This window comes from Adiantum capillus-veneris, chromosome 12 (genome assembly GCF_014529385.1).
Source record: "Adiantum capillus-veneris isolate H3 chromosome 12, ASM1452938v2, whole genome shotgun sequence".
In the NCBI taxonomy this organism is placed as follows: Eukaryota; Viridiplantae; Streptophyta; class Polypodiopsida; order Polypodiales; family Pteridaceae; genus Adiantum; species Adiantum capillus-veneris.
Window position 1 is genome coordinate 16,917,797 of NC_140942.1, and position 12,832 is coordinate 16,930,628.

The following is a 12,832-nucleotide window of genomic DNA, read 5'->3' on the forward strand; positions in this document are numbered from 1 at the left end:
TTGGGGCACTACAAGTTGCCAATTAGGCAGTGGGACTTTATAACACTAATGGCGAGTTGTACATGCACTTATGAGATCATGTTAAATCCCTTTAGTATGATTACCCCTCGCCGCCCCCCCCCCCCCCCCCTCTCTGAAAGGAGCTATTTTTTTTTACCATATACAATTTAATATGAAGGCCATGGTGGTTTTCCTCAAGTGCTCTCTCTCTCTCTCTCTCTCTCTCTCCCCCCCCCCCCCCCCCCAAAAAAAAAAAAAGTTCACGAGTGCCTCCAATAAGTTCACAAGTCTCACACCCTACTTAAGTGCTCAACTTTCGATCACATTATAGCTTATTTCCCCTAGACTTTCAACCATGAGCTCTCTCTACATATATTCATCTCTCAACCACAATGTTAACTCTCAATTGTGATACTCATGTCCACAATTCTTGAGTATCGAGAGTCAATCATTAGCTCCATGCACCCCACTAAAATTATTTTTGTTTTTAGGTCCCAAAGGTCATATTTCACCTTCAAGGACAATAATGAAATATCTCTCTCTCTCTCTCTCTCTCTCTCTCTCTCTCACACACACACACACACACACACACACACATGCACGCACGCATGCATGCGTATATGCACTTCACTACTTGCTTGTAGTTTTTTCAGCATCAAATTAGGCTATAATATGCCATAGATTGTCGACACTCTAGCCTTAAAAATGTCCCTCACCTTTTTACTAGATGAATATCCATTTATGGGATATAACCCTTAAAATGTTATGATAGTTACAAGGTGTGGCTAAAATACTACTTACTGCCCTCATTTACTATGCCGTGAGGCGCTATGGTAGCTATACTATGCCGGACTGCATCACAGGCGGCTACCCATCCGCGAGTCCCCAGGGGCAGGTGAGGACACATTTTGTCCCTTACGTAGCTTTGTGTGTGTTATACTTGCATTAAGTGTGAGGACTGCGTGTTTTTACCTCTGTTGCACCAAACATGGAGCTTACAACACAACCAACTCAAGTTGGACACTAAGCTTAGCATTAATGGTCTCGTTTCTGTCATTTTTTTAATTTAAATGGTAAGCACTGTCACATTAAAAGCCTATACTTAGTAGTGCTATACTTAATGGTCGGGTTGGCTATACTTAGCAGTGCAATATAAAATGTGGATAATTGGGCACTGTATGGTTAGCTCGGTTTGATAGTAAGAAGCATTACTGAGGGGTGTTGTTCCTCGTTGTCAAGAAATGCGAAGTGCGGCTAGGAAAGCACCGGGTCTCTGACTGTGAGAGTTCGCAGCAAAATCAAGCTAGTCATGGAAGAATTGAGGATAAATGCACATTAGAAAAGAACAAAACTCCAACCATGAAAGATTCTCTTTGAAAAAGAACCAAGATTAACTCAAAACTCTTGTGTGTGTGTGATGATTTGGTGTAGCCTCACTGCCAATTACACAGTTGCAGTGCTCTTTTGCCTTGATAAAAACCCTATACAAACGCTTCAATTCTCCGTCATAGGCATTTCATGGAAGCTTCAAAACTTCATTATTCATTCCCAAGTAGGTATTTGAAGAGGGGAAACACTAATTGGTGGCCTCACAGCCTTGAATACAAGGTTCGAACAGCACAAGACTGCTCTAGCATACCTTAGGTGCAAACTTTGTATCCCTTCACAGAGGAGCTCATAGTGCTGATCGTGTTGTTCTAAAATGTTCCCTCACTCCTCATAGTCATGGCACCGTGAGTGATGTGGAATTTTGAGCCATTTTTGACCAATTTTGTGTCATTTTTCACCATTTCATGACCATTTTTGGTCATTTTTAGCAAAAAAAAAGTCCCCTTTTTTGCCCGTAAAAAGTCCAAACGAGCTGGGAAAATCCCTAAAATTGTGAAAAAATCCCATTGGTATTAAATTTCATCTTGAACTTCATTTTTCCACTTGGCAAGCACTCTGGATGCATCTCTTACGTCGCGATGAAACCTGCTATTTTTGGCCGAGATTGCCCGCATTGAACTTTCTAGGCAAAACGAGCGTGCCACTTCGATACACTTGAAATTTATACATTGCTAAAGCAAAAGGGGTATATATTAATGTGAAAAGGCATGCCACAGAGCCATGTCTAGGGTCTCGCCTACCCGGCAAGGTATGCATACAACTGCAACCGTGGCATCTATTTTTGCATATATCACACTATATACATCATAGCATTTGGTCCCACACAACAAAAACATTGAGAGTAAGGTAGATATTTTAGTTTCAGATTATGCATGTGCCACGGTACGACATCCACCCCCTCTAAACCTACACATCCTCTGGCATGTGCCACACATAGCTTTTGCAGGTTCATTCCTCATTTACGTCAACATACATATTAATTTCATCATCACTTGTAGCGAAGTCCAGTGCATCATCATCTCTTTCTTCATCTTCATCCATAACATGTTCATCAGTGCCTTCATTTTGTCTTTCTTGTGAAACAAAGGGATCTGTATCCCCTCTTCTTTTGAAAAATTTAATTATTTTCCTTGCAATGGGAATCTTCATTTATGTACCATCCAACTCATGCAAGGTATAAGTTGCATTCCCGTGTACATGCAGCCACATAAGGACCAAACCATCTTTTTGAAAGCTTTCTTATCTTTGAATGTTCGTTATCAAGACTACTGTCATACACCAACACCCAATCACCTTCCTCAATAGCTCTAGGTCTGAGCCTGTGCCTTTTATCAAATCTGTCCTTATTCTTCAACCTTGTATCTCTTAATTGTGCTACTGCAATCTCAATATCTCGAGGCCTTATTTCTAATTGTTGTATGCGCAAAGTAAGAAGGTCTTGCCTACTCATTCCATCTTCCCAAGGCAATATATTCCATGTGGGAATTACATCCTCAATTGGCATTACAGGTTTCTGACCATACATCAACTCAAAAGGCATATAACCAGTAACTGAGCTATGAGTTGTACGATCATCCCATAAAGCATAAGACAATAACCTAGGCCACTATCCCATTTTACCTTTGCATTCCTTAGCCGAAGCTTTAACACTAGAATGGTAACCTAATAGGACATAAAAGTGTCCTTTCAGGGTTTTGGGAAAAAATTCCAAAACCATAGTAGATCCACTCATTTTGAAAAATCCTTTCATGAGCTTATAGTTCAATAACTACTACATATGGAAAAAATGAGAAACTTGTAATTTTTCTCATCCCTTGGTCACTACAAGCCTCCAAAGTTGATGGACCAGTGCATTTTGCCCAAAACAGCAATTTCTTACGGTTGATTGCATATAAATAACAGTGGAGATTTTTGTGGGACGTGAGATAAAATGCCCCATTAACTTCAATGGATTGATGACCAAAACATATGGTTGCTTTTACCTCACTAATTTTTTTTTGGGCAAAAAAAATAGGTACAAAAAAGTTACATTTTTGCCATTCTGCGGACCTATCATCAAAGTTTCTATAGTCACGCTCAATACAGATACTATATACATGTTTTCTTAGTTCCCTTTGGGCCTTTGGATTCAAAAGGAGCCATGGAGCATGTCAAAAGGATAATGGATCTCTTACAATTGGAACCTTGGGGGCAATGATAAAGTGCTAAATACAGCAAACATGAAAAAACTGGGTTTAGCATTATGACCTCTAGAAACCCATAGAAACTACTCAATATCTAGCCAAGTTTGCAGTCTATGATTAGATATGGTTACTGCCTACAAAATACACACAATTGGCCTAAGAAACTAGCAATATCGAAAAAGTTATACTTGCTACTCTAAAATGAATCGTATTCTTCAGCAATCAAAAAACTCAACCATCATCATATACTATGCTATGTAGCATATTAGGTCCCCCAAAACTCAAGGAATATCAGCTTTATGTTATACATCACACTTACACAATCAAAATTGAATTTGGATATCAAGAAAGCCACCAAAAAAATCATAAAAGTGCTAATTTTGGCCAAAAAAACAGGATTATGCAATTCTTGTAAATTGGTCATAACTTTCAATTTAACACTTAGCTCTCCCTACAAGCATCAAAACATGTTGAGAACTATGAAGGCCTAACCTCTAGCCATCTAAACCTCACAAACATGAAGTTTAGAGTGGTATAGTTGCCAAAAATTAAAAAAAAGCCAAAAACACGACCCGTTTTTCCACACAGTTTAGGTTCAAAAATGTTGTGTAAGAGTAAGGTTAATGGTGAGATCGATACTCAAAAAAAAATGCTAAGTTTTTTTCAGCTCATAAGGCAACTTTGTGGATATATAGCACCTATAAATTCATTTTCATATTCTTCAAATAATTCAAGCAAAATGGTCACTTAACAGGACACAAAAGTGTCTAAGGACATAAAAGTGTCCTGTTACCATTCTAGTGTTAATGATAGGAGGATGCCCACATTCTGATTTACCATTCCCTTTAGGATTCTATGTTGTAGTGAGAGCGAGTTTAATGCCCAATCTAGAGAAAAATCCCTTGCTTTTTCAGCATCCAACTCACCCCTATCAGCTCAGCCACCATAACGGCTAATTACATCATCGAAGAGGAACTTACATATTCCTTTTGTGATTTTTGTTCTTAGAGTACGGCCTTTAACCTGATTAGTTAAGTCTTCTTGTGCAAGTACTATGTATGTCATTTTCCATAAACCCAACGGCATTGTAACCAAATCTACTACCCACTTATAATGCATGGCCAGTGGTAAGTAGGGTGCAACCCATCACGATGACTTACATTTGAAAACATTTGACAAGTTTCACAAGAATCCACAAAGTGAGATACATCTTTGTACATACCTTTCTGCCAATACCTCTCTTTCATTTTAGTAAAGGTGGCCCATACACCTTTCTGTCCAGCGTAAAGACTCTCATGAAACTTTTTCATAAGCTCATTTTGAGCATCCTTATCATTCACAACTCTCAATGGAATTCCATTTCTTTGTTTTGGATGCTATCATAAGTACCCATCTTTCAGATAGTATCCGTAGGCTTTTCTACGTATTCTTTTGAACTCTTGATCAGTCCACCCTTCTTGCCTTGTCAAAATTCTTAGATAACGTCCAATGAGCAACCAATCACCTTGATTTAGGTCCTCTATAAAAAACTCAAGTGCATTTGATAGGCAAACGTGATCACCCTTGGCATGAGAGATACTATAGAACCTTGTGCCTACATCATCACACTCGACAACCATGTCTTCTTCATTTTCATACCTTGCTTGTGAGGTCCCTACCCCGCCGTATCAACCAGCGGATTGGATGGTGAACCTGGTGGCCACTAGATCTATTGCGGAAACAAACAAAATGGTTCAGGGTTCGACTAGCGAACGATCTCTCATCACAAAGTGAGTCGAGTTCGAGCCTACTAGCAGGGAGATCTAGCTCCACCTCGCAGGGGAAGCGTACTTAAACTATCTAGCGATCCTAAGACCCACTTTCCAAGAGGAGAGAAACCCCGAGTGCCTTTTTCCCCATGTTTCAGAGGCACGTACCCTCGAGATTTCACCGCTCTAGGGGCAATGAGTAATTATTAATATCGAGTAAGCTCTATGGGGACAGAGAGTTCCCGACCAATCAGGACCACCCATCTCGTAGGAATTGGCCAAGCCCCCACTTTCCACCCCCATACTCACACTTCCTTGTGTGACCTAATTACTACCACAAAGGTTGTTCAACATAAACATTCCTTGTTTTAATTCCGAAGCACATTGTTCGTTAAGACAGCCCTTCAACTTGTATTGCAAACAACACCAAGACAATATTCTAGTAAACATTCTACTCAAACTTATTCATTAAAATTCCAATGTTCTGGAGGTACAACATCCCCCCTCCAGCGAGAGTTCACTCCTCCCGTTGTCGCCTAGCTGCCCATACAACTAGGTATGTCCACCGCATAGAAAGCACGTCATGGACACTCCCACCGCATAGAAAGCAAGACGTGGGTTCCCACCGCATAGAAAGCAAGTCGTGGGTATCCACCGCATAAAAAGCAAGTCGTGGATTCAAGAGACCTTAACGAGTAACTCTGCCCCCTGTGATCAGCAGGGGGGTCAGGATTGATTCAACATTGGAAATAAAATGAACATGTCGAACTAAATTTTCCTTAGCAGACATTCTTTCCTATTGCAACCAACATACCCATCAATCATTTCCTTCCTACTTCAGAACTTATTGTACAATGAATTCAATGCCGCGGTTTCTGTCGGATTTCTCCAACATGTTTGGGGATATGTTCATTCCTAACTAAACGTACGTGTGCAAAACAGCTTGAATGAAATTATGACCTACCTCTTCCATTTCTTCGTCGATGGCCCGAGATGGCCGGTATTTGTTCCTCCATGGGAGCTTTCCCCTTCCCGTTGACATTGCTGGTTCCCGCCTCGCGGTCATGGGCACCACCGAAGCGTGTTCTCTTAACCGGAGCCATTTGTCTCACTACTTTAATTAATTAGCTTGGAGAAAGAGCTAAGGTTCGCGAGTGTCATAACAATTTAATAGGTAGATTAGCAACATAAATTAATCCCTCCTATATGCGAGGTTTAGGGTTTTTCATATAGTAATCATTATGGATGACACATAATCCTATGGGAACCGGCTCTAAGATAATTATTCGGCTTACATGATTAAGAATAATTAGGATTTCACTAATGGAATTACCAGAGAGATGAAATAAGTATGATTAATCTCTCTTCTAGCAATTAGATGATGCAGATTTACCTTATGCATATGTGTGAGGAAAGTCAACTCTTAGAGACTTAATGACATATTAATTTTTTCCTTAATTAAATCTTAATGCATAAAGGAAATGAATTTAATTTAGTTACAATATTAATGAGTGATTCTCTTCAATCTACACAATTACTAGCTTACCGATTAATTACTATGCTACCTAGAGAGAGAAAATTCTAATAATTATACACTAATCATTAATCGAGAATGATGAATGGTTGATAATTCAGCTATGGAATGATGATTACATAATAGAATATGGTTAAAGAGAATTTAGAGAGTAATTATAGAGAATTACGACTAGGAATAAGCATAATAGACGAGGAATTTAGATGGTAAAGAAAGGAATTTACAGATGGCATTAATTAAACCGTGGTTATCGTGATTAAGGGCTGATAATCTTCTCGATTTTCTGATCTAATCGAGCTTCTTGAGACGAGAATTCGGCAGCACCTTCCTCCTTGCTTCTCCTTGAAAGGGTGTGTGAACCGGCAGCACCTTCCCAGTGTGTGTAGGTGTGTGTGTATGCACTGTGTGTGTGTGTGTGTATGAGCATAAGTGTGTGTGTGTGTGCAGGTCTTTAAATAGGCTCTTAGAGGCTGAAAATCGACCAGCCTTGCTAAATGCATCTGCAGGTGCACTCAGTCTTTGCATTGGCAAGTTCATTTCCCCTACCCACCAAGTGTTAGGTTGGGTTGGTTAACTGACTCTGAGACCTAGTTACTGGCTTGGCAGCTTTCCCAGGACTCCCACAAGGCAAGAGGGTGCCCCCTAGCTGCTAAAGCTGATCTGGAGTGGGATGGAACCTGTTCCCACACAGCCTCGGGCCCCCCGTACCTCCCCGGACAATTTTGAGAAAATTTGATTCTAGGCTAAAACGGGTCATACGAGTCGGATTTTGATGCCGAAAATTGCTATACGAAGCTCTAACTAAGACGTATTGGCGCAAGTACCTGCCATATTTAGCAGCCCCCCGGGGTCCGAAAATGCATTCTTTTCAAATTTGGGGTACGGGTGCAGTTTTTCGAGACGATCAAAACTGGACGGGTCGGGTGACCAAATACTTACTATTTTTGGAATTTTTTTAGAAAAATTATTTTAATTCACATTTCGAAGCTTTAAAACATTCTAATTATCATGGCACTGACAGAATTTGGAAAACTGCTAAAAATAGTAACTTTTTTCATTATGTTCATTTCATGGTACAAGGGTGCTCTTTTTTGATCGGGGTCAGAGACCTTACAACCTCCCCAACGTGAAAATTTTGAGATGTCCTCATCTCAAGAATGTGTTTGGGTAGTCGTTTATGAGCGTTGGTTCGTCCTCCCAAGTTGCATCTTCTTCAGGGTAATCCTTCCACTTTACTAGATGCTCCGTGATAGTTCTGTTGCGTAACTTTCTTTCCCTTGTTTCCAGTACGTAGTCAGGCTGGAGCTCGAGAACTCCTTCTGCTGGCATGACTATCTGGTATGAGTCTAAGAATTGATCAGGGTTAGGAATATAGGGTTTTAGTAAGCTGACGTGGAACACATCATGAACCTTCAAGTTTGCAGGTAACTTTGGCTTATAGGCTTGGTCACTCACAACCTTAACGATCTCGAATGGTCCACAGTACCTTAGGCTGAGATTCTTATATCTGCCTAGTGATAAGTTGCTTTTCTTTGGTCGGACTCACAGAAAAACTTTATCCCCTTCCTTGAAAGTTCTTTCTGAACGGTTCTTATCTGCATAGTGCTTTTGTCTATCCTGAGTGGCCTGAATGTCCTGGCGAATAGCTCTAGTTTGTGCTTCCATATCTTCTAAAATCTTCCTAGATGCTTCTACCCTGATGGTTGGATCTGAGAAGTTTAGTGGTGCTAAACAGTCCTGTCCATACAGAGCTTTGAAAGGCGACATTCCAATGCTTCTGTGTTCGGAAGATTTGTAAGCATACTCCACCAAAGGTAGATATTGTAACCACTTCTTTGGCTCTTGTGAACAATAGGCTCTGAGAATGTCCTCGATGACTTGATTAACTCTTTCAGTTTCCCATCTGTCTGCGGATGATACGCTGTACTGAAAGCTAATTGTGACCCAATAGATTGGAAAAGAGAAGTCCAAAATTTTGATGTAAACTTGGCATCTCTATCGCTGACGATACGCTTGGGCAGACCATGTAACCTAAAAATATCCTTGATGAATACCCGACTAACATCTGAAGCAGTAAAGGTTGTATTTACGGGTATTAGATGAGCCACTTTTGTGAGAATATCAACAACCACGAAAAAAGAATCATAACCTCCTGTAGAAGGTAATCCTGTAACAAAATCCATACTGCTGCATTCCCACTTCATCTGGGGTATGTCAAGAGGTTGAAGTTGCCCTGGTAACTTGATTCTTTCGACCTTTATCCGCTGACAAGAAAGACATTGCCTCACATAGCGAAGTATGTCCCCTTTCATTCCAGACCAAAAATAACTCCTCCTGACGGCATGAAGAGTCTTAGCATAGCCTGGATGTCCGGATGTAGGGCTATCATGTGCTTCATACAGAATAGCCTTCTGTAAGGCTGGATCTCTGGGTACACAGAGTCTATGTCTGTAGTAAAGACATCCTCCCATAAGAGAGTAATCTTTAGCTTCAGGCATCTTATTCTGTTGGACTATTGATACTATACGTTGGTACTCTGGATCTACCAAGGATGCTTCTTTGATTCTATCCCAGATAGGGTTATTTGGAATAGAGATAGCTCCGAGAAAGGATTTTTGGCTAAGACCATCTGCAACTGCATTTTCCTTCCCTGGTCTATACTTTATGTCAAGGTCATATTCCTGTAATAGCTCTATCCATCGTCGTTGTCGCATATTGAGAATAGGTTGAGTAAAAATCCATTTTAAGCTCTTGTGGTCTGTAACCAGCAGAAACTTGCCCCCAAGAAGATAATGTCTCCATAGCTTCAGCGCATGAATAACTGCTAAAAGTTCCAAATCATGAGTAGGATAATTCTTCTCATGATCTCTCAGCTTTTGTGAAGTATATGCCATTGGTCTTCCTTCTTGAGTAAGAACTCCGCCTAGAGCAAATTTGCTAGCATCGGTTGCTACTTCAAATTCCTTACTGAAATCTGGAAGCTTTAAAATAGGAGCTGAGACCAAGAATTATTTTAGTTTAGCAAAGCTAGACTCGTGCTCGGTCTTCCATACGATCCTCATCCCTTTCTTCAGGAGTTCCGTCAAAGGTGCAGCAATATGTGCATAATCCTTGACAAAAATCCTGTACCATCCCATTATTCCAAGAAATCCTCTTACTTCGCTGACAGTGGATGGTTGAGGCCAATCAACGATATCCTTGACTTTGTCTGGGTCCACTGAAATCCCTTCAGCCGATATGAAAAATCCAAGATAGTTGACCTTTGGTGAGCAAAAAGTGCACTTGCTCTCTTTAGCGTAAAGTTGGTGTTCCCGAAGAAGATCAAGTACTTTGCGAACATGTTCTTCGTGGTCTGCCTCGTTCTTAGAATAGATAAGAATGTCATCAAAGAAAACCAAGACAAAACCATCCAGGTAAGGTCTGAAAATATCCTGCATAAGTCGATTGAAGCTTGCAGGAGCATTTGTTAGACCAAAAGACATTACTGTGAATTCGTCGTGCCCATACCTAGTATTGAAAGCTGTCTTTGGAATATCCGATTCCTTGATCCTGATTTGGTAATATCCTAACCTTAGATCTATCTTTGTAAATATTTTGGCGCCGTGGAGTCTGTCCAAAACTTCGTCAATCCTTGGAATTGGATACTTGTTCTTGACAGTTACCTAGTTCAGTCCCCGGTAGTCTATGCATAGCCTTAAGGTCCCATCCTTCTTCTTTTGAAAAAGAACTGGAGCACCCCAAGGAGAAGTATTGGGTCGAATGAATCCTTGCTCAATGAGTTGCCTAAGTTGTTCCTTGAGTTCGATGGCCTCCGGAAGTGAAATTTTATAAGGTCTTTTTGAGATAGGTTCACACCCAGGGATAGTCTCAATCTCATGATCTACCTCTCTGTGTGGTGGAAGATTCGTAAGGTATTCGGGGAATACATCATCATACTCCCTCAACCAGTTTGGTCGAAGTGAGGTATCTGATTGGTCCACCTTGTTGAGTTTAACCGCATAAATTTGCTAACCCTTCCTTAGTCCCTTCAAAAGTCTGCTGGCCTTAACTAGAGTAGCCTTAGGTCTCCCATTTTCCCCCTGGATTAAGGCTTCATTACCCAAGTTATCAGTAAAGGTAAAATTCCCTTGTGTACAATGTATGTGGGCCCTATTTTGCTTTAGCCAGTCCATCCCTAGTATCCCATCAAAGAATCCTAAGGGTAAGGTTCGAAATTGGGCAGAACTTGTGTGTCCCCCTAAATCAAAATTGATTTTTCTTGCAGAATGTTAAGATACTACCTCCTTGCCGTTTGCTAACTCTACAGCTAGCTTGCTTGTTGGATACTTATCTAGCTTTAGCTTCCTCATGCATCTGGGTGAAAGAAATGAAAGAGTACTACCACAATCTATAAGGAAGTTAACTTGTTCACCTCTGAGAGATCCTGGCGTATGAATGACTGCGTATTGCTCGCAACCATTGGGATTGTCAATTGAAGCATGTAGGGCTGCTCTCTCCACTGCTTCGTCATCCACAGTTGGTTGTACCACTGCGGCATTCACTCTGGTGGTAGCTCCACGCCCTCGCCCTCTTCTCATCCTTCCTCGTCCTCCTCTTCCATTAGCTTGGCCATGCCCATGGTTATTTAAGGGTATGGCATTGTCAGCGTTTGCCTAAATGTTCTTGGGGCAATTGGATCTGTAATGTCCATGATCGCCGCAGCCATAGCATCGGACATCAGGGAACTCCATGGTTATGGTGGTAGCCACAGTAGGGCGCTGGTTATATGCTTGGTTGGCTGGTCTGTTTTCCCAAGCAGTGGTCCTTGCCCTCTTTGCCCAATGATTCCTCCTGTTCTGATTAGCCTTTTGTACTTCGAGAGCTAGAGGTTTGGCCCTCAACAAGGCATCCTGTAGTGTTGTCGGCGTGAGAGCTTCCAATCGAGTATTGAGAGGGTCGATTAGCCCTTGGTAGAACCTCGCCACCTATTGTTCCAAGGTCATCTTAGGAGCATATCTCCGAAGAGTGACAAACTTTGCATAATATTCTTCGACAGATGAATTCAGCTACCAAAGTGAAAAGAATTCATTCATCCTCAAGGTTCTATAGGCATGCGGTAAATATCGCCCCATTATTGTAGCTTTGATGTCTTCCCAGGACTGGGAAGATCCCTTAATATTCATGTCCCTGCAATGTTGCTTCCACCATATCTTGGCATCGCGAGTCAAGCGGAACATCGCAAGCATGGTCTGATTTATGGGTTGGGTCCTCGCAGCTTCAAAGTAATCGTCCATGGCTTCCATCCATACTTCCGCATCTCTCTCCACATTTTCCCCCTCGCCCTTAAAGATCAAAGGTTGGGCTTGCTTAAGGAGGAGCTTTTTCTCTTGCGCTGCCGAGTACAGAGCAACAGGCGGTACCCACATGGATTAATCGAATTCTTGATACATTACTTGGATTTCAAAATAGACACTAGACTTTAAATAAAATTCAAGATTCTACTTTATCAAGAGACAGAGATTCAGAGACAGAAAGCACTTTATTGATGGAAATTTATTACAATTGAAACCCCTCAAGGTTTAGGATAACTGATGATCAGCTTATTACATGGCTTTATGGACTGCGTATAACATACGCCTAGGAGATGGTATTGACATGATGCATTACTTCATTCGTGTAATAGTTTCTATACTCATTCTTGAGTGGATAATAAAACTAAGATATCAAGCCGGAGTTTCGATTTCAGTAATCCAAAGGTTTTGACTCGGTTCGCTGGGATCACATTGGTGACCTTCTCCAAGAGCCAGTCGTTGATGGTTTGATTGGAGTTGTCTGAAACAGTCTGGTCCAATCGTGTAGGCACCAAGTAGAATATCTCTATTACTCTCAACTCTTCTCCCCAACGTATCTTCTTCAAGTTGGTAGCCAGGTATCCTAGCTTCCGAGCGTTGATGTAGTAAACCCCTCCTGGAAATGTCCAATCAAGTTTCCATCCTCTA